At 44.2% G+C, this 26,110-nt stretch overlaps 1 long non-coding RNA gene across 1 annotated transcript; it reads right to left on the reverse strand.

Moving 5' to 3' along the window:
• Positions 1-26,015, reverse strand: LOC144217407 (uncharacterized). Its single transcript, XR_013330901.1, has 3 exons — positions 25,640-26,015; positions 1,849-2,041; positions 1-757 (listed from the first exon to the last, which is right to left on the reverse strand). It is a non-coding gene; the product is annotated as an uncharacterized LOC144217407 (long non-coding RNA).
• Positions 26,016-26,110: the final 95 nt, after the last annotated feature.

The raw sequence follows: 26,110 nt of genomic DNA on the forward strand, positions 1-26,110 counted from the left end.
AGCAGCTTTATTCACAATTGCCAAAACTTGGAAGCAACCAAAATGTCCTTCAGTAGATGAATAGCTACATTAACTGTGGGGTAGTATTTGGTGCTAAAAAGAAAGGAGTTATTAAGACACAGAAAGACATGGAGGAAACTTCAGTGCATATTACTAAGTGAAAGAGGTCAATCTGAAAAGGCTACATACCATATGATTCCAACTATGTGACACCGTGAAAACGGCAAAAGTGCAGAGACGGTTAAAAGATTTGTGGCTGGCCAGGGGTAATTTTTAGGCCAATGAAATTATTGCTGTCACCAGCACAGGATTTTTAGGCCAATGAAACTATTCTTCATGATACTATAAGGGTGGATACATTTCATTACACCTTCCTCCAAACCCACAGAATGTACAGTCCCAAGAGCAAACCACAATGGAAGCTGTGGATTTTGGATGGCAATAATGTGTCAGCAAAGGTTCATGAATTGTAACAAATGTACCACTCTGGTAGAGGGTACTGGACGTGAGATAGGATGTGCACGTATGGGGGTAGGGGGTCTCTAGGAACGCTGTACTTGCTCCTACATTTTCTTTGAACCTAAAACTGTCTGAAAAAATAAGGTCGGTTTTGCCAGGTAATCGCAAAGGCTCCATCAAAGCCAGCTCCAGGTAGGGATGTCACTGTATGCCTCCATTATCCTGGAGGGTGGTAGCACAGTCTGGTAATGCGTCTCCACTGGACACTGTCATGGAAATAGAAGAAGTTTCTGTAACCCTGGAAACAAAGCCAGACATATCATTTCAGTCTAAAGGGCAGATTCTAAACAGCCCCGATGTTATCCAATGCCACTGTGAATGCCACACACGTAGTCCCCACACTATGCCACGACTGTAGGAGGTGCGGCAGGAAAGTCCCTATGTAAAGATCAGCACCTCTGGTCTGAAATTAAAGAACTAAGTGTGGGAGAACGTTGAATGCAAATCCTTTCTCTTCTAAAGCTAAGAAAGATATCTCATTGCCGGTCAGAAAGCGTCTTTACAACTACTGACAGCTCCAAGACTCAAAAAGAACAACCCCATAGGGAAAATCATTTTACTGTGCCTCATCAGTTCTGAGGAAGTTCATGAACATCCACATGAAAGTGTAGCTTACACATCAGGGTGTGCACTGAACTTGGGAGGTTCATATTTTAAATGAAAATAAGCATGGAATGCAGCTCCCTATTCGAAGCTCTACCAAGACCCAAACTTAAAATTTTTGCTTCTTAGAAAGGACCTTGGAAAGCATTTAGTCCAATGTGCCCACCAGTGCAGGAATCTCTTCTAACATGTATTTGATAAACCATCTTGCTGTCTCTGGCTTGGAGAGAGAATTTGTGCCCTAAAATTCCCTCTTTCACAGTTAGGACATTTCTGCTCATCAGTAGCAAAACCTGCCTCCACCTAACTTCTAAACACTGTGCTATGCCCTCCTTCTAGAACCAGAGAATAAGAATGATCCTCCTTCCTGGCCCTAGCCCTCAGCAGCTGTGTGTCCTTCAGCAAGTTACTGAATTCCTCTGTGCCTCAGCTATATCCATATGATGACAGCATCTACCTCCCAGGGTGGAAATGAGGATGAAATATTAGCACAATGCCTGGCTTATGATTAGCACAGCTTATAAATTAGCTGTTATTATAATTAGCTATTGGACACAATAACCATTCCAATAACTATGGAAAGGTGATTCCATTATTAGGCTTGCACGGAGTCATTCTCAGATTCCTTTAAACAAGTGATTGTCAACCTTTCTGTGGAATACTGGGTTTGAGAGGGCCATACACTTGAAGGATTTAAATAGCATCCACAGTTGTCCTGAGATTCACCTGAATCAACCCTGTTGATTGGGGTGTGACTCTACTTCCTTGATTGAGTCTCAGCGAGCCAAGTTCCCAGGTGTTCTCATTTCTTTGGTACCAGCTTGCCACCAGGTTCTGTCTGTGACTTCTGACCTTGTATACATCACGTAGTGCTCAGTTCAGCAGTCTCACTTTCTGGGATTGCACACCAACAGAGACACTAAAAAAACAACAACAATGTTTTACGTCTTGCCAAAATTTGGCAGCATGCTTTGGTAAAGTTCGAGGCAATGCAGTAAACCATCACACACCCATTGAGAAGTGCTGTCGGAACGAGATTTATTTGGAGGCCACTCTGGGAAACAGAGGAGTCTAGAATCTCCACCTCAAAGCCAGGCTTCCTGGAGATTAGTGCTCAATCCAGGAGCTGGAAGGTTGCTTAGGATACAATGCACTCTAACAACTGGGTTATAACAGTAAATAAAATTGCCATCTGTTGAGCTCTTAATATGGGCCAGGCACCATGCCAAGCATTTTACAAGCATTAGTTATCTTTTTTTTAGACCTGTTTAAATTGTGAAATAAAATACTCTTAGATTAAAGTGTTCAAAACAAATGTACAGCATAATGAACAGTCACAAAGCAAATGCTCACATAACTACCTCCAGGGTCAAGAAATAGAATACCTTCGAGCACTGCAGAATCCTTCTGCCTAAAGTATCATTGCTGCCTGTCCCAGAACCTTCCCGTCCCCTTTGTGATTATCGCTTCTCTCCTTTTCTTTATAGTTTGGTCAATAAAATATGCCACACAACACAAACTCCATTATATACAGTTCAGCGTTACCAATTTTTAAATGTTAAAGCAAAATCATATACAATGTGTTCTCTCTTTTGTTCAGTATTGTGTTTGTAAGATTCATTCATGTTATTCCCCATAGCATAGTTCATTTCTGGTGCTGCATAGTACTCCATTGTGTGACTATATCACAACCTGTCTATTCATTCTATAGTAGATGGATCTTTGTGCTGTTTCCAGCATGAGGCCATGAAGAAAGTTATAGACAAGCTTGTATGTATGCTCCAGTGTATATGAGAAGTTCTTCGGAGATACATATATCCAAGAATAGAATTGCTGGGTGGTGCGAGATGCAAGTTTTCAGGTTACTAGATAATGCTGAAGTGCTTTTCCAAAATGGTTATGCTACCCTACATTCCCACCAGCAGCATTTAGATTTCCGGTTCTCCCCATCTTACTCATCAGCACTTGAATTATCAGATTGGTCAGATTTTGCCAGCCTCATATGCACATGTAGGATGTAATTGTGGTTTTAATGCCTAGTTTTTTTAGAACTTTGAGTACATTGATTCCTACTCCATACATTCATTTCCATCTTCCTGCTTTTGCTCAACATTGTGTTTGTAGGATTCATCTGTGTTGTTGCATATGGAATCTCGCTGTATTTCCCTTATTAATGAGGTTGATTGTATTTTCATATTTTTGGAGCCATGCGCTGTTCTCTTCCAGAATGCGCTTGCTCAAGTCTTTTGCTTGTTTGTTCATGGGCTTTTTTCGTACTGATTTGTAGGAGGTTTTTCCCAATTTAAGCCTAGCCACTGGTTCTCTAGCGGTTTTATGTGTTGCAAATACCTCCTTTCCCTCTCTTGTGTGCATCTTTCATCCTCACAGCAAGTCAAAGAAAACAGGATGGCATCTACTTCATAGTTGAGGAGACAGAATGGAATCTTGGGAAGGTCACTGCCGTGACCTAATCAGCCCACTAATCAGCTTCAGAGCTGGAAGAGCAAGCCTTGATGCGCCCACCAGCCTGGCTGGTCCCCCAGGCCACACGGGGGCGCCCCTCCAGTCCTCTCTGGGCTCCATGCTCCTGCCTCCGTTCTATCCCTGCTTACCTGCTTGCTCTTTTTCCTTCCTCGTGGCTTCTGCTTTCTCCCTCTCCTCGTGTGACCTTTCTAATGCCTCTAGTTCCAAATGCTTCAATCGCCTGGGTCCTTTCGACTCTCTGAAGGAGGTCGTCAGTTCCATGTGGCACTGTCCCCGCCAGGGGCGGCCTGCGCTGCAGATCACACCGTGGCCGTGACTCAGGCACTCTCCCTGCGCCAGCCGGCTGTGGCCAACGTGGCAGATTCGCGGAGTCATGGGAGAAACTTGGGGCAGAGGGACCGCTCTACAAAGCAGCCATCTCCTCCGGATCTTCACTTTTCGGGCTGATCCTCGCCAGCTCCTCTGACATCTCGTCATCCTCGTGACAACTGCCGGTGTCTCCCACACACCTGCGAGTCTTCCAGGATGCCACCCTCCCCACCTAAGCCCAGCCTGGCCTCAGTTCCCATCAATTCCTAGCAAATCCTATGGGCCTAAATCACTCTGAAGCCCACCCACTCTCTCCTCGATAGCCCCCACCGGAGCCTCCACCCTAGTCCACCTCCCCCCCTCCCCTACCCCGGGTAGACAACCACCATCTCTTACCCCAAAGCCAAGGAGCTACCTCACCTTCCCTCTGCCTCTGAATCTGTTCTCTACACAGCAGCCAGAGAGATCTGTTTAAAATGCTTGTCCGATCATGTCAAAACTTGCCACTGGCTTCCATTGGTTCTCTTGGCATAAATACCAAAACTCGTAAGATGAACCCCAAGGCCCTGCAAGGTTTGGCCCTTGCCTCCTCTTCACTCTACCTCTCACCCCCTGCTCTTTGTTCCCTTGGGAAGACTTCCAGTCCTATTGATAGGCCAGGCACGCTCTCCCCACAGGGCCTTTGCACTTGCCACCTGAACCACCTGGCATGCTGTGGTCACCCCACGACACACTAGGCCTGGGGAATTTCACCCCTCAGCAGTTCTGGACTCTCTGACAGACACTGATGATCTACACATCCCTGTAGACCCACCATCTCAGTGGTAGACCAAATATGGCTCATGCAAACAAGATAGTATTGTCTTCTGCCTATCAGATAGGCAAAGAATAGGATCATTGATAAAAGCCTGTGTTGAGGCTGCAAGAAAACATGTACTCTGATTTGCGCTCATTCAGGTACCACCTGAAAGGTAGGAAATATGGCAACAGCTATTATTTAAATGTTTCATATTCTTAGCCCAGCATTTCTACTTTCATGAATTTATCCTTTAGAAAGAAATATTCCCACCAGTTCATGTAAAAGGTTATGTGGAACAAATGTTATGGTAACATTGTTTATAATAGTGAAAAGTGGAAGCAGTACCTGTACCTATCAATAAGATGCTAGTTAAACTGTGATACATTCATGAAATGGAGTATTACTCAACCACTTAAAAGAACTGCGTAGATCTCCCTGTATTCATGTGGAAAGATGTCTAAGATATATCAAGCTGAAAAACATTAAAAAGTATGGTTCCATTTTTATGTTTTTAAAATATATGACAGGTGTATTTTTTAAAAGTTGGAGAAAATGTACCAATCTATTGACAGTGGCTCTATCTCTGGGGAAGGAAGATGAGTTAACAGAGGATTTTTCTTTTGTTAATATATTTTGGTAAAGTTTGATTTTGTGATTTTGTTACCACAGTTTATAACCTGAAAAAAAATTGGGGCGCTTGGGTGACTCAGTTGATTGAGCGCCTGACTTCAGCTCAGGTCATGATCTCACAGTTTGTGGGTTCAAGCCCCACATCGAGCTCTGTGCTGTCAGTGCAGAGCCCACTTCAGATCCTCTGTCCCCCTCTCTCTCTGCCTTTCCCCAGCACATGCGTGCTCTCCCTTTCCCCCTCAAAAATAAATAAACATTAAAAAAATAATCTGAAAAAATTTCACTCAGAGGAAAAGATCACAGTTACATAATTAAATCTATAGTATCTCTCTTCTCCCTAGAATATAAGCTCTCTGAGATCAGCAAATGCTTTGTCCTATTCAGTGTGGTTTCCCCACAGCCTAGCCAGTGCTGGATACATAGAAGGTGTTCACTAAACATTTATTAATTGAATGAATGAATGAATGGTTTCTGTGACCCCCATAAAATGTGGTACCACTGAGTACACCAGAAACAGACCCGTGGCCCCCTCCTTTCTTGAGCTGTACTCCATTCTTTAAAAAGTTGTAAAAGCGTTTCACCTTTTTACAGTCATCCCATTACGCTACTTGCTGATACTGAGCTCTAGGGCCTTCACACAGGTACTGATTGAGGCAAAGAAGTTTCTTGAGCCTCATGTCAGGGGTTCACATTTTGTCCCTGTCATATTTTGTCCTTAGAGTTTTGTTCACACCTGCCAAAACGTTTTATTTATTTATTTTTTAATTTTTAATGTTTTATTTATTTTTGAGAGAGAGAGAGAGAGACAGCATGAGCAGGGGAGGGTCAGAGAGAGAGGGAGACACAGAATCCGAAGCAGGCTCCAGGCTCTGAGCTGTGAGCACAGAGCCCAATGCGGGACTCGAACCCACAAACTGTGAGATCATGACCTGAGCCGAAGTCAGACGCTCAACCGACTGAGCCACCCAGGTGCCCCCGTTTTAAAACCCAATCCCTGGCATTTAGCCAAATATAAGTCCTACCAGCTTTCTGTTATTCACACCTGATTAATATTACTTATATGTTTACTTCCAATTTAGTTATAAACAAAGAAAATTGCATAGGACAGAGTCTCCAACCTGTAGCCCTCTGTGAGATGGCTCTCCACGTTGACTTGGATGAATCTGGTCTTTCTGTGCACAATTAAACTCAAGCACATTAAGTTCATTCCTACCTCAGGGCCTTGGCACTTACAACTCTCCCCACTTGGAAAGCTTTGTCCAGATGGTAGCTCCTTCTTGATATTCAGGGCTCAGCTTTAAGGTTATCTTATCAGAAAGGCCCTCCTACTGCCCAGTCTAAAATAATTCCCTCCCCAACTCGACATTACCTTGTTTTGTCTTCTTTAAAGTCCTTATCGATAACTAAAGTTACCTGGTTTCTATTTCTTTTTTTAATGTTTTTAAAATTGTATTATTTTTGAGAGAGAGAGAGAGAGAGAGAGAGAGTGGGGGGGGGGGCAGAGAGAGAGGGAGACACAGAATCAGAAGCAGGTTCCAGACTCTGAGTGGTCAGCACAGAGCCCGATGTGGGGCTCAAACTCATGAGCCATGAGATCACAACCTGAGCCAAAGTCAGACCCTTACCTGGTTTATATTTCTTATTTACCTCTTTATTACCTGTTTCCTCCCTCTATCCCAGGGTTAGTGGGGACACCATCAGCCTTATTCATGCTCTGTCTCCTATTCCTGGAACACCGTAGCCCCTCAATAAGTATTTGCTGTGGGAATGAATAAACCAGCATAGTCAGATACCTGTGACTCCACCTACCTGAAAACTGTCCTCTAGCCTCTTATCCCCAATTTATCTGCAAGGATGTTTCATTAGTTTCCTGGGTCTACTGTAACAAATTACCACAAGTTTGGGGGCTTAATACAACTACACTTTGGGGACCTGGGTGGCTCAGTCGGTTAAGTGTCCGACTTTGGCTCAGGTCATGATCTCACGGTTTGTAGGTTCGAGCCCCACATCCGACTCTGTGCTGATGGCTCAGAGCCTGGAGCCAGCTTCAGATTCTGTCTCCCTCTCTTTCTGCCCCTTGCACACTCACACTCTCTCTCTCTCAAAAAGAAACATTAAAAATTAAAAAAAAGAAAAACAGCAACAATTTATTCTCCCATAATCCCAGAGGCCAGAAGTCCCAAATCGAGGTGTCAGAAAGGTAGCACCCTCAGGAGGTTCCAGCAGATGATCCATTGCTTGCCTCTTCTAGCTTTTGGTGGCTGCTGGCATTCCTCGGCTTCGGGCTATGTCACTCCAGCCTTCATGGCCCATGCCTTCACACCTCCAACTGCTCCATCTTTACATCATCGTCTTTCCTTTTTGTGTCATTGTAAAATCTCTCTCTGCCTCCCTCTTTTTTTTTTTTTTAACATTTATTTATTATTGAGAGACAGAGAGAGACAGAACATGAGCATGGAAGGAGTTAGAGAGAAGAGGGAGACACAGAATCCAAAGCAGGCTCCAGCCTCCAAGCTGTCAGCACAGAGCCCGATGCAGGGCTTGAACTCACCAACCAGGAGATTGTGACCTGAGCCAAAGTCAGCGCTCAACCAACTAAGTCAGCCAGGTGCCCCTCTGCCTCCCTCTTAAAAGGATACATGTGATGGCTTTTAGGGCCCCGAGGGATGACCCAGGATAATCTCTCCAACTCCAGATGCTTAACTTAGTCACACCTGCCAGACTCTAGCATCTACTACCAGAGGTAGTGCAGTCATCGGTGTCCGAGATGAGCACCTAGTGTTTCTGGAGGCCACCGCTCAGCCCCCTGCAGATGCCGTTAGCAACTCTGAGAAATGCCTTTGCAGGATAAGAGACCCATCACGCATCCACTTCTCCGGTGGCACCTGCCACAGAGGAAAGCTCAGTAAACGGAAGTTGTTCTGCCCTGCCATTCCTTACCCCAGCCCTCAAAAGAAGGAAATGGGCCTCTAGTTCCTTTAGTATAGCTGGCTTGCCCAAGTCGCAGATTCTTGAGAAGCCAGAATGGGTGTGGAAACCAGGGCATCTTTTCATGAGTGGTCTCCATCTGGCATGCTGCCAGTACCCCTCGGGTAGGATGGATGACTAGTGAATGGGTAACAAGACTAAAATTATTTACAAATGGGCCTTGCCCACAAAAGGGGGTTTGGGCTTTGCTCACATTTGATGTCTCTCCTCTTCAGCACTCTGAGGATAGCTGTGCCAAATCCATCCTTTGGCTTTTGTGATACTGGATAAGAGAATAGGGAGAGACCAAAGGACACCGATTAGGCAGAAGAGAAATTAGTTTGTCTTTCCCGGATGTACTTCATATAAACGTTTAGCCTCTGGGGAAGGGGCCACTCCAATCCATAATAGAGTCATTCCATTGTAAAAACTATCTTTGAATCCCTGGTCTGGCTCCCAGAGCGGCCTCATAAACCTGGTTCCCTGCTGATAGGAGCAAGTTATTTGAGTTATTGTGTGTGTTACTTGTTAATAATTCCTTGGCAAAATCAGAGAGCAAAGCCTACCGATGTAGGGCCTTGGTCCCCACCCCCACACTCCCACCATGATGGGGTTCTCTTGAGAAGTTGTCAGTTGGTGGGTTTGGTGTCCTGAGATTACATCTGGGCTGGCCCTCAGAGTCCCTACTGCTAAGCAGCAGGGGAAAAACTCTGACAAGCTGAGAATGGAGGAAGGTCGCCCTATCTCATCATCATGGCAGTGCTGATCACCGATCTTATGCTCAACCCTGGCTGGTACTCAGGACCTCCCCTCCCGCACCCCACAGCAAGGATGTTTGATGAAAGCAGAGTGGGGTTGAGGACCATATATGGACTTCCATGAGGTTGTAAGTGGAAGAGGATTCTCTTCTCTCCCTGCTCCCTAGAATCAACACCGAGAGGGCCACACGGGCATGGGAGCGGGGCAAGGAGAGAGCAGGATATACGGGTCTAACTTGAAAGGTGAAGAAGGGGTTGAGGCTCAAATGTGGTTCAGCCCAGCACACCAGCATAGAACCCCAGAACCAAGCTCGCCCACAACAATCCCCTTGAGAACAAGATGTGCGTTTTCCTGGAGTGCCCTCCTTATCCCAGAGTAGTAAGGCTCCCATGGGGCCCAGGGACATCGGTTCTCAGAAAGCTGCTTGTTTCGGGTGATCGATGACAGGCCCATGGCCTTTCCTTGTCTGTGTCGCAATTAGAACCTGGGGTTGATGCCACAATTTTCTTGAGAACACATGAGGGCAATTATAAAGCATATCAGTGGGGCAGTGATTCACTCTGCAAAGAATCTAAACAAACTAGTCCTTTCTAAGTTCCAGCACAGCTTTTCGTGAAGGGAGGCAGGCTTGTTTTGCGGTTGAGGAAAAGAATGCATATCGCCAGTTCTTACTTGCAGTAACTTATCTGTGAGGTCTGTGAAGTGTTTAAACCCCTTCTGGGAGATAGCCTGAACCAGAGACATGGAAATAGAAGTATGCCTCATCTAATACAGTGCCTGCACCGGTAAGTTTGAAACAAGGAGCTCAATGGGTTTGAGAACATCAGATCAGATTATGAAAACTTCTCAGGTTAGTTTTGTTGAAAACTTGGTCCTTTAAAAAAAGTACATATCTCCATAAAGGAAAAGGCTGATAGGTATAACTATATAAAATGTAAAGACTTCCAAATCCATGCATACACACGCGCGCACACACAAATCTACCAGAAATAAAGTTAAAAGACAAAAAGCAAATCAGGAAAATATCTTGCAGCTTGTAACACAAAGGTTTACTTTATTTAATATATAAAGAGCTTTCACAATTCAATAAGAGAAAGACAAACACTCTGATAGAAAAGTGAGCAATTAAAAAAGAAATAAGAATCACCAATAATCAGAGATGCAACTGAAATAAAAAAGAGATGGGGGTGCCTGGGTGGCTCAGTTGGTTAAGCATCCGACTTCAGCTCAGGTCATGATCTCACAGTTTGTGGGTTCGAGCCCCACGTCGGGCTCTGTGCTGACAGCTAGCTCAGAGCCTGGAGCCCGCTTCAGATTCTGTATCTCCCTCTCTCTCTGACCCTCCCCTGCTCACACTGTCTCTCTCAGAAATAAATAAGACATTAAAAAATTTTTTTAATGAAATAAACAAGAGATGAACTTCTTTCCTATCAGGCTGGAAGATGAAAAAGAATAAACAATACACCACAGATGAGGCCATGAGTGGCAATTTTCACACATGTTGGATAAGTTTGACAATTTCCAAATTTTATTTTTATTTATTTATTTTTTTTAAAAATTTTTAATGTTTTATTTATTTCTAGGAGAGAGAGAGACAGCGTGAGCAAGGCAGGGTCAGAGAGAGAGAGAGTCAGAGAGAGAGGGAGTCACAGACTCTGAAACAGGCTCCAGGCTCTGAGCAGGCAGTCAGCACAGAGCCCAACGCGGGGCTCGAACCCACGAACAGCGAGATCATGACCTAAGCGAAAGTCGGACGCTTAACCGACTGAGCCACCCAGGCGCCCCGACAATTTCCAAATTTTAAATGCATATGCCCTTTGACTTGTTAATTTCATTTATAAGAAGCATCCCAGATAACTATGAATATGAGAAAAGATTTATATACAGTAAACATTNCATTTACTAGGATACAATGCAGTCTTTCTTTAAGGTTTATGTATCTACTTTAAGCAAGAGGGAGAGAGTGCGCGTATGCGCTCACGCACACACACACACACACATACACAGGAGCACAAGTGGGGGAGGGGGAGGGACAGAGAGACTCCCAAACCCAAGCAGGCTCCACACTGTCAGTGCAGAGCCCAGTTAACTCCAGGCTCAGTTTCACAAACCATGAGATCACGACCTGAGCTGAAATCAAGAGTTGAACCCTTACTGACTGAGCCCCCTAGGCATCCCTACAATGCAGTCTTTATTATTATTATTTTTTTTACTATACCATTCTTTTATTTTTTAAAAATAGTTTATTGTCAAGTTGGTTTCCATATTACNACAATGCAGTCTTTAAAAGTGAGTATTTAAAAGGGTGATTTCAGGACACCTGGGTGGGTCAGTTGGTTAAGCAGCTGCCTTCAGCTCAGTTCATGATCATGTGGTTCATGGGTTTGAGCCCCGGGTTGGGCTCTGTGCTGACAGCTCAGAGGCTGGAGCCTGCTTGGGATTCTGTGTCTCCTTCTCTCTCTGTCCTTCCCCCATTCACACACTGTCTCTTTCTCAAAAATAAATAAACATTAAAAAAATTTTAAGGGTGATTTCATCTATTTGTTGACTGTTACTATGTAGTTCTAAACATGTAATTTTATGTGGTATCTATATCCTATATCTGTATATATGGAATGCTACTCTGAGTAAAGTCAGTTTGGAGATTGGGATTTAAAAATATATGATATATATAAGATAGGGCACCTGGGTTTCAGTGGTTGAGTGCCCAACTCTTGATTTGGCTCAGGTCATGATCTCATGGTTCATGAGTTCAAGCCCTGTGTAGGGCTCTGTACTGACAGCATGGAGCCTATTTGGGTTTCTGTCTCTCTCTCTCTTTCTTACTCTCTCTCAAAATAAACAAACTTTATGAGACAGATCAACAGGTATATAGATATCAAAATATTAACACTTATTTCTACATTTGTGATAACTAATTTATGCTGCTTGTTTTTCTTCGGAATGTTTTGTAAAAATTGCTTTGTATGCAAGGGGAAAAATACAACCATTTCAAAAAGACAGAATGCACATGTGGTCCAATATCCTTGGGCTGGAAGCATCCCTTTTGGTCACTGAGGATTCAGAGTAAGCAAAAGCAGTCCACGGTGAATCACTTAGAATTTGGATAGCCATATAATTTATCACCAAAACCAGGGCACTTTTGAGTCTGAAAGGCACTATTAATAATTTTGTATAATCCGGGACTCTCCAGGCAAACTCAGCCATGTGGCCAGCCTACTTCGAATGAAAAGTCTGTTGAACTTGCCTTTGAAAGCGACCCACGTTTGGAGGATTAGTGTAAACCACAAACACAGAGTTCCCTTTTATCAGTACAGTTGGGTGCCATTTCTAAACATGGCGGCCAGATGGCTAAAGAATCTTGAAAAGTTCACGTTTCTCACCTGATGGGTTCATTCAGATCCACAGAGCCCTAATTTTGGAGATTAGCTCTTGATAAAAAGCATTTCTCAAAGAAATATGCCACTTGCCTCAGAACACACAGTATTATACTCATGTTATCTCATACTGTAGATTGTAATCTTGGAAACATTGTGTAACACTTTTAAACCCTTCCTGATTCCAAATCCCCTCGTGACTTGCCTACTTTCCACTGCGGGCTTTATTTTAGGGAATTATCTGTGTGACCTGAGGCTCTCACTTTAGAAGGCCACTGTCCACTACCCATACTCTGCACACTGGCCATTCCCATCCTCCTGGCCCCACTGTCTTTGCCAGGGCCAGCTCAAATTTCTGCTCTGTCCCAAGCTTTCACAGCCACCAGTAACCTGTCCTGCTCTGACACCTGCGACATCTCTTATCTGCACATCGGAACAGCACCTTCTCACAGGATATCCTGTTCTCCGATCACTGATTGCACACACGTCTCCCTCAAACTAGACTAAGCTCCTTGCAAAGGCGATCACTCACAGTCTCAGCCACCTGGCACGGGGCCAGGCAAGGCCAGGCTGTCAACCTCTCTTAATGCAAATCATAAAATGAGGGTTGTGATTCTTTCATAGGCCCCACCTCCCACCCAAAGTTGAGTAATTACTAGGCATTAAAAGAGACCATTTTTTTTTTTATTGATCAGCCAGTCTCTGAATGCCAAGGTTATTTGCATAGGTGGAAAAATTAAAGCCTTTTCAACTGAGGCGATTGGTGAGGTCTTTTCCCCCCTAAAAGTACCGTGAAATGGTACACACTAAAGATTCAGAACAAAGTTAGAACAAATTTGCTGGAGAGTAGTGTCTGTGTGGGGAAGATGGCTCCATAGCTACAAAAGGACGGAAGCTCAGATAGGCTCTGTTAACGCATGGGACACTATCACTCCGACCTTCCAGTACTTTACTTAGATTTGATTCGCCCTGTATGGGGCCTGCATGGAGCTTATCAGCTGATCAGTGCTCCAACATGTACCCTCGCCTTCCTAAGAGTCCAGCCCTTGCCATTCCTTGGCATCGATTGCAAACTAGGAAACACACGTTGCTAAATCAATCATAGGTCAATTCGTAATTGAAACGACACTCTTTGCACCTCCTGCTGCCAAATGTATAAAGTGATATACATGTCAATATCTCCTCCTCCAACCCAAGCTTATGATGAGTTACACCAGGACAGTAGTATGAACAACCAAATTTAGACACCAAGATCATTTTGTGTATTCCATCACACAAGACACTGTATTTCTCGTACAACTCCCAGCTGAAACTGCTAACGTTTATAAAGAGTCCTCAGTAACTCCCCTTCCTTTCTGCTAGTCCATTTAGTGCCTTCATGAGCATTAGGGGAAGACTCAGTTTCTCCAAGAAACTTTACTTCTATGCGTTACAAAATAGTCTTATGGTCCTGATTTTGTTAGAACAAGCCACTTTTGTGCTGTCTGCCTAGAAAGTTTTCACAATAAATCTATAATGTCGGTGCTGTGAATGGCACTCCCTTAAATGCAGCAAAGCTGCACAGTGCACATGCAATGGTCATGGCCAGGTGTTTGATAACTTTGGAATATAAGAAACCAGAAGGAGGGAACTGTGTTTTATTTTACTTCCACTCTGCACTTCACTTTCATCATCTACAAGCTGGGAATAATAAGAGCTTTCTAGCATGGGTGCCTTAGCACTGATCAAATTTCCCATTAGAGTAGGTAAGCAATGGTCTGTAAAAGGATTCAGAGTAAGAAAGAGGTGACCATATTACTTGATTATTGCATAAGAACTATATGTCCTTTGATTCTGCAAATAGGACTCATCCAACAACATAATTTGGGTTTCATCCATTGAAAGGAAAAACACCTTGGATTTTCTTCATGGCGATGGATGACGGGTCTCACAGCCCTGCCATACACTCTCACTGGGTGTCTGTGAGAGGAAAAAAGCCCACGATGGCAAAGAGGTTGCTGAGGGTTAAATGTTCATTCTCTGGAAATGAAGAAGAAAAAAGGAAACTGGAAATTAGTTGTTCTACATCAGGGTTTCTGGATCCTATCACTGTCATTTTGGGCTAGATAAATCTTCCCATGCATCTAATGGCAGGATATTTACCAGTATCCTTGGCCTCTACCCACCAGATTCCAGGAGTATACCCTCCCCCCACCCCTGTCTTGACAATTAATGTCTCTGGATATTGCCAAATATCCTTGGAGTGAGAGGGGGAGGCAGCAAGATCATCTCTGGTTGAGAAACACTGGCCTACTTGGAAATTTAAATTTATAGGCTTAGTATCATTCTTGGGAAGTATTAATCTATGAACAAGAGGGCCCCCAGCCACAGACACATGGTTCTACTCTATGTTCTTCAGCAATTATCTTATGAACTTAAAGATACCAGGCTTCTATTTCCTGTCATATAAATATAACCCAAGGGTGCCTCGGTGGCTCAGTCAGTTGAGCATCCAACTCTTGGTTTCGGCTTGGGTCATAGCCTCACCATCCATGAGATCAAGCCCTGCACTGGGCTCCATGCTGACAGTGAGGAGCCTGCTTGGGATCCTCTCTGTCCCTCTCTCTATGCCCCTCCCCAACTTGTGCTGTCTCTGTCTCTCAAAATAAATAAACTTTAAATAAATATATATATAAGTAAATATATAATATATAAATGTGTGTGTGTGTGTGTGTGTGTGTATACATATAACACAAACTCTGGCCTCACATTTTCAGGATTTCCTCCTTTTGAAGGCACTGGGCTGGGACTGAAAGAAAGGTGTTAGGGGCTATTGGGGGCTGCTCACAGCCTAGGCACCCCCCTGCTCACTTTGTACCTGGCTACCTCCTGGGGCTGGGGGACTGCCATCTTCTCTTGAATGATGGTGGTGCTACCACACAGGGCTGGCAGGAAGTAGAGCTAGCAACTTTTTTTTTAATGCTTATTTATTTTTGAGAGCGCGCAAGCAGGGGAGGGGCAGAGAGAAGGAGACAGAAGACCCAAACCAGGCTCTGCAGTGACCGGCTGTCAGCAAGCCCAATGTGGGGCTCGAACTCACCAACCAAGAGATCATGACCTGAGCTGAAGTCAGATGCTCAACTGACTGAGCCACCCAGGCGCCCCAAGCTAGCAACTTTCAACCCTAGATCTATGGCTGCCATATAAGTGTAAGCCCCTAACCAGATTTCTTCACAACACAGCTACCTAAGACCAGGTAATTTAAAACCTTGAGGGAAGCGATAGAAAGGACAATACAGAAAACCTTATGACTGGTTACTGGGTTTAAAGGATTCCAGACTCATAGCTAGAGAGGTTCCCCTGCTGGATGCTGCGTGGCCCAGTTCCCAGCCAGCAAGAGGTTCTCACCTGCCTGCTCCCCAAACCTGAGGAGCTCAGCCCTGGTCCCAGGTCTGCTCCCTCCCTGTCCTCCAGCCTTCTGTGCCCATGGCTCCTTCTTCTTGCCCTGGGATGACGGACACATGGGAATATCCCTAGAGAGTCTCAACCACTAACCACAGGGGTTGGCCTTTTTGGCCCTTCCTGGTTGGAAGAACATCTCTCAACAATTCAGTTTCCTAAGCCTAGATATTTGGTTTGGAAAACCACCTTGGGGGAAGCTGTCACCAGGAGTCCAAGATGGCTATAGCCATTGGGCCCATCTCTATGGTACCCTTAAAGTTAGGCATGACGCCAGGTTTCCAATGATCTTCCTAACATGGCCCATGTTGGTCTCCATCATGAGATGTCCTATGACAAACGTTGAACAATGACACTCGTAACATACTTCACAGGAATGAAAAGCACTTTTTAAGAGATAGAGTGTTACGGTCTGAATCACTGTGTTTCCCTCACAACTTCATATGTTGAAATCCTACTCCTGAAGCCAATGGTGTCAGAAGGTGGGGACTTTGGGGCTTAAGGGGAAGATTAATTGGGTCGTGAAGGTGGAACCCTTATAAAAAGAGACTGTAGAGAGCTACCTCACCCCTTCCACCAAGTGGGGATGTGGTAAAAAGGTACCATCTACGAACCAAGAAACCATGACTGAACCCTGGACTTTCTAGTACCATGGTCCTGGATTTCTGACCTCCAGAACTGTAAGAAATGAATTTCTGTTGTTTATGAGCATTCGGTCTTTGGTAATTTGTTATAGCAACCCAAACAGACCAAGACAGAGTATTCTCAATCCATAGTAGAAAAGAAACTTTTTTTTCCTAACACACATCAACACCTATAAAGCAAGAGCAACTTTTAGTTGCTGTGGAACCGGTATGGAAATGTCAGGCCAAGCAATGGAACAGAAAAGAGAGCTCAGAAACAGACCCACGTACAGGGGAAGTGAGTATATGACTGATCTCTGTGGAAAGGCTAAACTATTCAATATATGCCTGGAGAAAACTGGTAACTGTTTGGAAAAAAGCTGAAAAATAAAAATTTTCACCTCACATCATTAACCAAAAATATCTAAGAGCTAAATGTAAAAACAAAAACCTGTAAAGCGATAAGAAAAACATAAAAGAAAATATTGTATGGACTTGGGGAAGAGAAGGTCTTCTTAAGCAAGACACAAAATGCAAATGGCCTGAAGGGAAAGTCTAATATATCTGACTACAACCAAATGGGGGGGGAAAATATGGATAGAAAAGATGCCACACATGAGGTTAAAAGAAGAAAACCATAAAGCTGGAAAATTATATTATTTCCAAACAGACAAAATCTCTAAATCCAGAATGTAGAGAGAATTCCTATAAATCAATAAAAGGATCTAAAAATACCAGTAACAAATCATCAAAAGATACTAATGGCAATTTACAGCATGAAAATACAGTGGACATAAAAATGAATGCTCAAAAATATATCAGACGTGAGGGAGATACAAATTAAATAAGGTTTTTTATCCTAATCTTGGCAAAATTTAAATGTTTGAAGACAATGGGTATGAATTAGGGCGTGAGATTCTTACGCTGCTAGTCGGAGCATGAATCGATTGGGTATTTCAGAAGACAATTTGGCAGGACTATGAAAATTTAAAATCCACACACCCAGCTATTCTACTTTTGGGTAGAAAGACTCCTTCGTGTGCCCAGGAAGGAGATATAAAAATAAAGATGATGACCACCCTGTGTTTTGTAAAACCAGAAACCTCCATGTCTATCACTAGGATGACAGGCAGGCTCTGGAACATTTTGTGGAATATTATGCAGCAATTTAAAAGAATGAGGTATTTCCATATATAATGAGATGCAATCGCATATGTGAAATGTGCAGAAAAATATCCATGAAATGGTCTGTTGCCCCTGTCAATCTTATTTATGCTCATGCAAGGCTTCTTTCTCAACCAAAGATATAAAATACGTATTTCTACAAAATGATGTTGTTTGTGTTTAAAAGAAAATATGAATGTACATGCAGCAATATCATCTATGCCCGTAATGATAAATGTATACAGTAGGTAAATGTTTAGAAAATGGTAGGCAAAACTGCCTTCAGATTTGGGGGATGGGAGTGGTCCGGGCACAGGGGAGGGACCACATTTGAAGGAAATATTCAAAGGGCATTTCCCCCTTATCACTACTGTTTTCCTGTCTCATGGGAACACATTCATTCGTGTGTGATTTTGAGGATTCAGAATTACATTTTTTAAAAAATATTTATTTTTGAGAGAGAAATAGACACAGCACGAGCAGGGGAGGGTCAGAGAGAGAGGGAGACACAGAATCTGAAACAGGCTCCAGGCTCTGAGCTAGCTGTCAGCACAGAGCCCGATGTGGGGCTCGAACCCACGAACTGTGAGATCATGACCCAAGCTGAAGTTGGACGCTTAACCGACGGCGCCACCCAGGCGCCCCCAGAATTACATTTTTTAAATAAAAGACAATAAATAGATGTGGTGGGTGGATGATTTGCAGAGATCCCACTCTGCTTACTATTAAGACAACTATTGACATTGTCATGCAAAAACAGTTTTGCCTCCAGCCACACTTTGGATTCTGCAGTTTTTTTGCATAAAAGAAAAGTCTTGTAGGGCCCTCCCCAGAACAAAGGGACATGCACCAGGCCCTGAAGTCCCTGTCCACTGAAGTTTCAGGCAGAAGTTTCTGACAGAAGCTTCCACCAGTTGATGCAGGACAGTAGGCCCATACAAAGGAAAAGAAGCTTTAGTTTCCTTTTTTTTCTTCCAAATTTTAATTTAAATTCTAGTTAGTTAACATATAGTGTAATCACAGGTTCAGCAATAGAATTTAGTGATTCATCACTTACATATAACACCCAGTGCTCATCCTAACAAGTGCCCTCCTTAATGCCCATCCCCCATCTAGCCCATCCCCCACCAACCTCCCTCCATCAACCCACAGTTTATTCTCCATAGTTAAGAGTCTCTTGTGGTTTGCTTCCCTCATTTTTTCCTTTCCAAATGCCACATATGGGTGAAATCATATGGTACTTGTCTTTCTCTGACTTATTTCACTTAGCATAATGCATTCTAGCTCTGTCCATATCCTTGCAAATGGCAAGATTTCGCTCTTTTTGATGGCTGAGTAATGTGCCACTGTATATATATATACATCTTTATCCGTTCATCAGTCAATGGACATTTGGGCTCTTCCCACAGTTTGGGAATTGCTGATAATGCTGCTATAAATATTGGGGTACATGTAGCCTTTTGTATCTGTATTTTTGTATTCTTTGGGTAAATATCTAGTAGTGCAATTGCTAGATTGTAGGGTAGTTTTATTTTTAACTTCCTGAGGAACCTCCATACTGTTTTCCAGAGCGGCTGCACCAGTTTGCATTCCCACCAACAATGTAAGAGGGTTCCCATTCCTCCACAACCTCACCAACATCTGTTGTTTCTTGTGTTGTTAACTTTAGCCATTATGACAGGTGTGAGGAGGTATCTCATCATGGTTTTGATTTGTATTTCCTTGATGACGAATGATATTGAACGTCTTTTTATGTGTCCCTTAGCCATCTGCATGTCTTCTTTGGAAAAATGTCTATTTATGTCTTCTGCCCATTTCTTCACTGGATTATTTGTTTACTGGGTGGTGAGTTTGAAAAATTCTTTATAGATTTTGGATACTAACCCTTTATCCCATATGTGATTTGCAAATATCTCCCATTCCATAGGCTGTCTTTTAGTTTTGTTGATTGTTTCCTTCACTGTGTAGAAGCTTTTTATCTTGATGAGGTCCCAATAGTTCATTTTTGCTTTTGTTTCCCTTGCCTCTGGAGACATGTCTAGTAAGAAGTTGCTACTGCCGAGGTCAAAGAAGTTGCTGCCTGTGTTTTCCTCTAGGATTTTGATGATTTCCTGTCTCACATTTAGGTCATTCATCCATTTTGAATTTATTTGGTCCAGTTTCATTCTTCTGCATGTTGTTGAAGAGACTGCCATTTTTCCATTGGATATTCTTTCCTGCTTTGTGGCAGATGAGTTGACCATATAGTTGTGGGTCCATTTCTGGGTTCTCTATTCTGTTTCATTGATCTCTGTGTCTGTTTTTGTGCTGTCTTGATGACTACAGCTTTGTAACAGAGCTTGAAGTCCAGAATCGTGATGCCTCCAGCTTTGCTTTTCTTTTTCAAGATGGCTTTGGAGTTTCCTTTCCAAGTAGAAGGATGGTCAGAAGCATTCCCTAGCATCAGAGGGTCAGCCTGTTTCTGACTGGCAGCTGCTGTCTGCACAATGTAATAATGTAATCATTGCATTAATTGCAATAATGTAATAATGCAACTGAACTAATAACCATAGCAAACATTTGCCATTGTCCTTTGTGTGCCAGGCCCTCTGCTGGGGGCTCATACCCAACATCTTGCTTAGTCCTCACAACAATATGAAGAGAAGATCCTTGGTACCCATTTAATAGATGAGGAAACTGAGGTAAGGATGGATTAAGAAAGGTTCTCAAGCAAATGCTGACTGAAGAACAATTCTAATTTTATACCTGCCAAACTCATGCCAGTGCTCTGGCCTCCACCCTGCACTGCCTCCCCAACTACATTAACTGGTGAGTTTGGAGGGGTGGACAGGAATCTTAAATTTGTACATATTTCTATTTAGGTTAAGGGCCAAAAGTGAATCGTACCAGAGTGCTAAAGAGACGCTATCTCCTCTCCTGTGGAACCCCTGAGAAAGAGCAACGGGTAGAAATGGGGCCGGCTCTGCCACACTGTGGGGAGCAGAGAGGCCTCCTCACCCTGTAGTATCAGAGTGCTTCCGGAAGCCCTAAGAGATCAAAGTCACCCATGAATCTGCCTGGAGTAGCAAGGCAGCTTTACCTCCCCAGAACACATTCCCCTTTTGGACTTTCAGCCAAAGTCAGAATGCAAGTTTTATGTTTTTGTAGTTCTGTTTGTTAATGGAGTCCATGTTTAGTCAGAGCAGACACACGGCTAGGGCCTTATACTGAAACCAATATCCCAAAGCCCGGAATGCCTATTTTCTTTCCCACTCCTGTTGCTACTGGGGGTCTTTTATCTGAGTCCTCTTTGATCCAGAAACATGTGAGGGGCAGGGAAGAGGCAGGCAGCCTTGTCTAACAAGGCCAGGGAGACGGCACACCTGTCCTCCAGATGCAGCCTGGAGTCCTTTTAAAACGTAACAACGTATGTAACAAATTTCCCCCCAAATTACAATTTGCAGAGAGAGTGGGTGAGGGAAATAAATTTAGAGAGAAGAGTGGCAGATGGGATAGATGGATTCAATTAAGACAAAGAACATCAAACAATTCCAGGGATGCCTCATTTTAATGGAATGCCATTTCCCCCTCGTTGCCTCCAGGGAGCTCCCAACAACGGTCTAGGTAGGAAGTAGGGAGGGTGCACACACAGCGCCTCGACCTCAGCAGGAGCTCAATATCCTCAAATGAGAGCTAATATTACCCCTTCTCTCTTTTCAGTAATGAGGGAAAACAGCCCATGAATCAGACTAAGCGAATGCAGGCTGCGTATTAGATGCACATCTCTCCAGAACCAGGTGTTATTCAAATTATAGGTGTTTTCAAATTAAATAGGTATGTCATCTCTGTTGAGCTGATTTCTTTATTGGGTCTATGGAAGAGTCTCCTTTTCAATTAAACCAACCCCTGTTATTTTTCTAAGAAAGATAATAAAACAATAAAAATATTTACACCCCTTTTATCTTCCCAAACATTAATCATAAAGGGAAGAAGGTGTTACACCTTTGCTAGATGATTTTATCACATCGATATTATACTAATATGTTTTAAATGACTGTTTTGCAGATCAGTTTATACCTGTGAAGAATGTATAAGACTCTTGTTGCCACTAACGAGATTTGCAACTCTTTACTACCAAAAGGAATTCAAGTCTGCAATAAATTTGCCATATATATATTTGATACATAAGTATAGACACGTATATAATACTATATATGCACCACGTGGACCCAAATACTATTCCCAACTGACCTCAATTTTCATCTAAAGCCAAGTATAAAAGTCCAGTAGTTTCATGAGCAATGCTTCCTTCATTCTCTGGCTCCCGGTGGTATAATTTAATTGACAGCCATGTTATCCAGTTACAAAGTCATAGGTGGGTTAGAGTTTCACAAAGTTGGTATTATTATCTCTATAGTCAGTGGAGAGACTGCATGAGGCTGAGAGTGGAAACCGCAATTATGCTCCGGAAGTCTAAATGCAATAATGTATACGGCATTGTGATGATCAGTTAAACAGGCAATGTATCTAATGTCTATTTCGTAGAGATGCTAAACCACTTTTAGATTCCAGTCCATACTTTCCTATGTTACAAAGGAAAATGCTCCCAGCTAGAAGGGAATGATATTTAGGCTCTCATACCAGCTTCAGGGTTCTGTGCAGAAATAATCTCTACTTGAGAGGCTCAGCTAGGGGAGTAAACTAATGTTAAAATATAGAACCACTGCCTTATTTCTTCTTAGACAGAGGTACCCTGACTCCTCCTGATGATAAGCCACTTTTGGGTTTTTGTGTGGTTGAAAATGGCTCCCGTGAGAGGAGAAAGAATTTTCTGGAAGCTCCCAACCACTGGGCTTGAGTCCCTTCCTCATTTTACTGTCCACACACCCCAAGGATGGACGGCAGGGTTGTAATGACCACCGGTGTGGTAGCTTTGCTCTTGGTGAACACTTGTTTTCTACAGTTACATCGTGACCTTGTCATTGTAGAATTCTTTCCATAAAATAGTGATTGAGTTTAAATAGGAAACACTTGGGACGCCTGGATGGCTCAGTCAGTTGAGCCTCTGACCCTCAGTTTGGCTCAGCTCGTGATCCCAGGGTTGTGGGATCGAGCCCCACATCAGGCTCTGAGCCTGAACGTGGACTCTGCTTAAGATTCTCTCTCTCTTCCTCCCCCCACCTTCTCTTTCTCTCTCCCCTGTCCCTCCCCTGCTTACGGATGCTCTCTCTCATATTAAAAATAAATAAATAAAATTAAAATAAATAAATAGCAAAAACCTGAATACCCAGAGATAAAGGTAAATTCTAAAACTCCGTATGTAGGAGATACTAGAGTAAATCAGTCCCACAAAGCTGGCATGGATGATACTAAACACTTTACACCCAACCCATTCTGTATTAGTTATGTATTCCTATGTAACAAGTCACCCCAGAACTTAACAACTTAAAACACCAAACACCAATTATCTCATAGTTTAAGGCGGTCAGGAATACAGGCATGACTTGACTGGATGCCTCTGCCCCAAGGTCTCTCTCACACATGGGCAGGGCTGTGCTCTCATCTCAGGGCTTGACTGGAGAATATGTTCCCAAACTCACTCAACACAGCTACTGACAGGACTCAGTACCTCATGGGCTGCTGGACCAAGAGCCCAAGTTCCTCATTGACTGTTGGCCAGAGACCTCCGTCACTTCCCTGCCACGTGTGCCTCCCCAGAGGGCAGCTCACAAGATGGCAGTGGTCTTCCTCAAAGCCAGCCAGTGACAGCAAGAGTGACTAAGACAGAAGCCACAGTCTTTTTTTTTTTTTTAATTTTTTGATGTTTTTTATTTATTTCTGAGAGACAGAGACAGCATGAGCAGGGGAGGGGCAGAGAGAGAGGGAGACACAGAATCTGAAACAGGCTCCAGGCTCTGAGCTGTCAGCACAGAGCCCGATGCAGGGCTCGAACCCATGAACCGTGAGATCATGACCTGAGCTGAAGTCGGATGCTCAACTGACTGAGTCACCCAGGTGCCCCAGCCACAGTCTTTTTGTAACCTAACCTCAGAAGTGACACCCCATCTGTTATGCTATATTCTATTTGTTTAGCTGCAAATTACGAGGTCTGGCCCACGCTGAAGGGGAGGGGATCATACAAGGGTATAGACACCAGGATGTGGGGATCACTGTGGCCATCTTTGAGCCCACCTACTACATCTCCTTTGCACAGAATAGAGGAAAAAATCCAAATATGGAAGGCAAATCAGAACGCAGAGGGGAAAGGAAAAATGTTCCAGAATCTAATTACTTATGCCTCTGTGCTCTCTCCCTCCCCAAATCCAGCCATACATCATACCCTTGGATGAGGTGCCCTCTTCTCCACCTGCATGGAACCACCAAAGTTCCCCACCCCATGAATGTTGCAGCACTACTTCTAACCCGCTTCCCTATCCAGTATATCCGGGACACCACGGCCTTTCTAAGACACACTTTCTACTTACCCTTACACTGCAGAAAGACCCTTCAGTGGCTTCCCATTGTCAGAAAATACCCAAACCCTTTAGGCTGCCATTCAATCAGTGCCTTCCACGATTTGACCAGGACTGACAATAATCCCAACCCCCAACAATAACCTGCCATCCCTGGTAAACTACATTTAACCCCAAACACACCAAGCCTGTGCTCAGCTTGAAACCTCGGTTACCATCACTGTCCTTTGCTCGGCAAGACCAATCTTCACCTATACCACAATAAGTCCTGCTCAATGTCCCAGATGCACAGCAGATCCTATCTTCTCTGTGACACGTTTTCTGGTCATTCCAAACTAGATCTTAGTTCCTCCTATGAACACGCACCGCTCTCAGCAAGCACACCATTCACTTCCCCAGCCCAGTCACTGTACTTGTTTTCTCAAGTGGCTGATAAGTGTCACATCTTCCTTCTTCCACAAAGACCACCAGACTGCATCTCCACACAGGGCTAGGTCTCATTTGTCTTCCGCTGTTGAAAACACTAGTCCATGACAGGCAATATTTGTTGAAAAGATGGATGGATGGATAGATGGATGGATGCATGCATGCATGCATGCATATTTGGAAAGATATACCACAGTGTCTAGCACATAAGAGGTCAATAAATACTAAATATTTGTTAATACTATGAATCCTTAAAATGAGAATTCTCCACGCCTTGGCATTTTAGCCACGTAGTGGTTCCTATTGCAGAAACCCTTCCAAAGGCAGCAGAGGAAATCAAACTTGTCTGGATCTGACAAAACGTTAAGCCCATTCACACAAATATCACAAGTGGAGATCAATCCACAGCTCCTCCTTCATGGCCCTGGCTTTGCCAAGTGCAGGGGCACTGGATGGCATAGCCAGGGCAGAACTCCATCAGTACAGAGCAACTTCAAATCACTGCGTCTCGGCCATGGGGCAGAAGCAGAGTGGTAAGAACTAAAAAAGCGTACTGGAGCAAAATGAAAAATCGACTGTGGGGGAATGTCCACATATTTTAGGTAATTCCCAGTAAATGAAAATATTCAAAAAGAGAGAGATACCAGAAGACCTTTTAAGGCCTTTGTTGCCTACCCCTAGGGAGAAGAGGGGAAATCTCAATTAAAGCATCAAACATCCCAAATCCAGAGGAAATGTAACGCTTCCTTTCTAACTGGCCAGAGTTAAGCCTGGAGTGAATTCTCCCAGGAGTCGGATTCCTGGCCATAGGTTTGCAGGCGCTAATCCGGGCCACCCTGGAACCACCACCGTAGGGAGCACTGGAAATTGCTCCAGGGGCTTGGCCCAGCAAGCATCATCGTCTGAGAGAAGGGAAGGTGCTCTCCCTCTATCCTGATCCTGGAGCAAAGTCTACCCAGTGGTTTCCCTGAGAGCCCGAGACACGCATCGCACGGGGAATGTGGGGGCACCGCGGCCCTGAGTTTTGAGCTTTGCAGGTCCCGCAGCCTCACTGAGATGGGTAGGCAACTACCCTCGCCCAAAACTCACCTCCTTTTTAGAACCACTTCCATCTACCCATTGGGGTCAGCTCCCAAAGGCATCCCCGGAATCCTCCACGGTCCAAGGTCCACCGTGACAGAGAAGAAAGGGTGAAGGGAGCGGAGGCTGGGCGAAGAGGTCACCAAGGTCCCCTTCCTGGCTTGGGGTGCTCGTCGGGGAGCGGGGAGGGGAACACCTGCCCAGCTTCCTCCTCACTCGGTCGTGAGGACGCCTCACGGTGGACCACAGGGAGCCGGCGAGGGAAGGACACGCTGGAAGGGCTGCATGCAAAAACTTTCCGTCGTCTGGAGGCCACTGCGCTGCAAAGGCCAGCCCGCCTACGGCCCCGGGTCGTGCCTCGCCCCGTTCGCCCCCGGCCCCTGCGATCGNGCTCCTCCTCCTCGCTCGCTCTCCCCTCCTCTGCCGCCTCCCCGCTCCCTCCTCCCGGGCCTCCCTCCCTCCCCCTTTCAGAGCACTCAA

The sequence above is a fragment of the Crocuta crocuta genome, unplaced genomic scaffold (genome assembly GCF_008692635.1).
Source record: "Crocuta crocuta isolate KB4526 unplaced genomic scaffold, BGI_CrCroc_1.0 scaffold396, whole genome shotgun sequence".
NCBI lineage: Eukaryota > Metazoa > Chordata > Mammalia > Carnivora > Hyaenidae > Crocuta > Crocuta crocuta.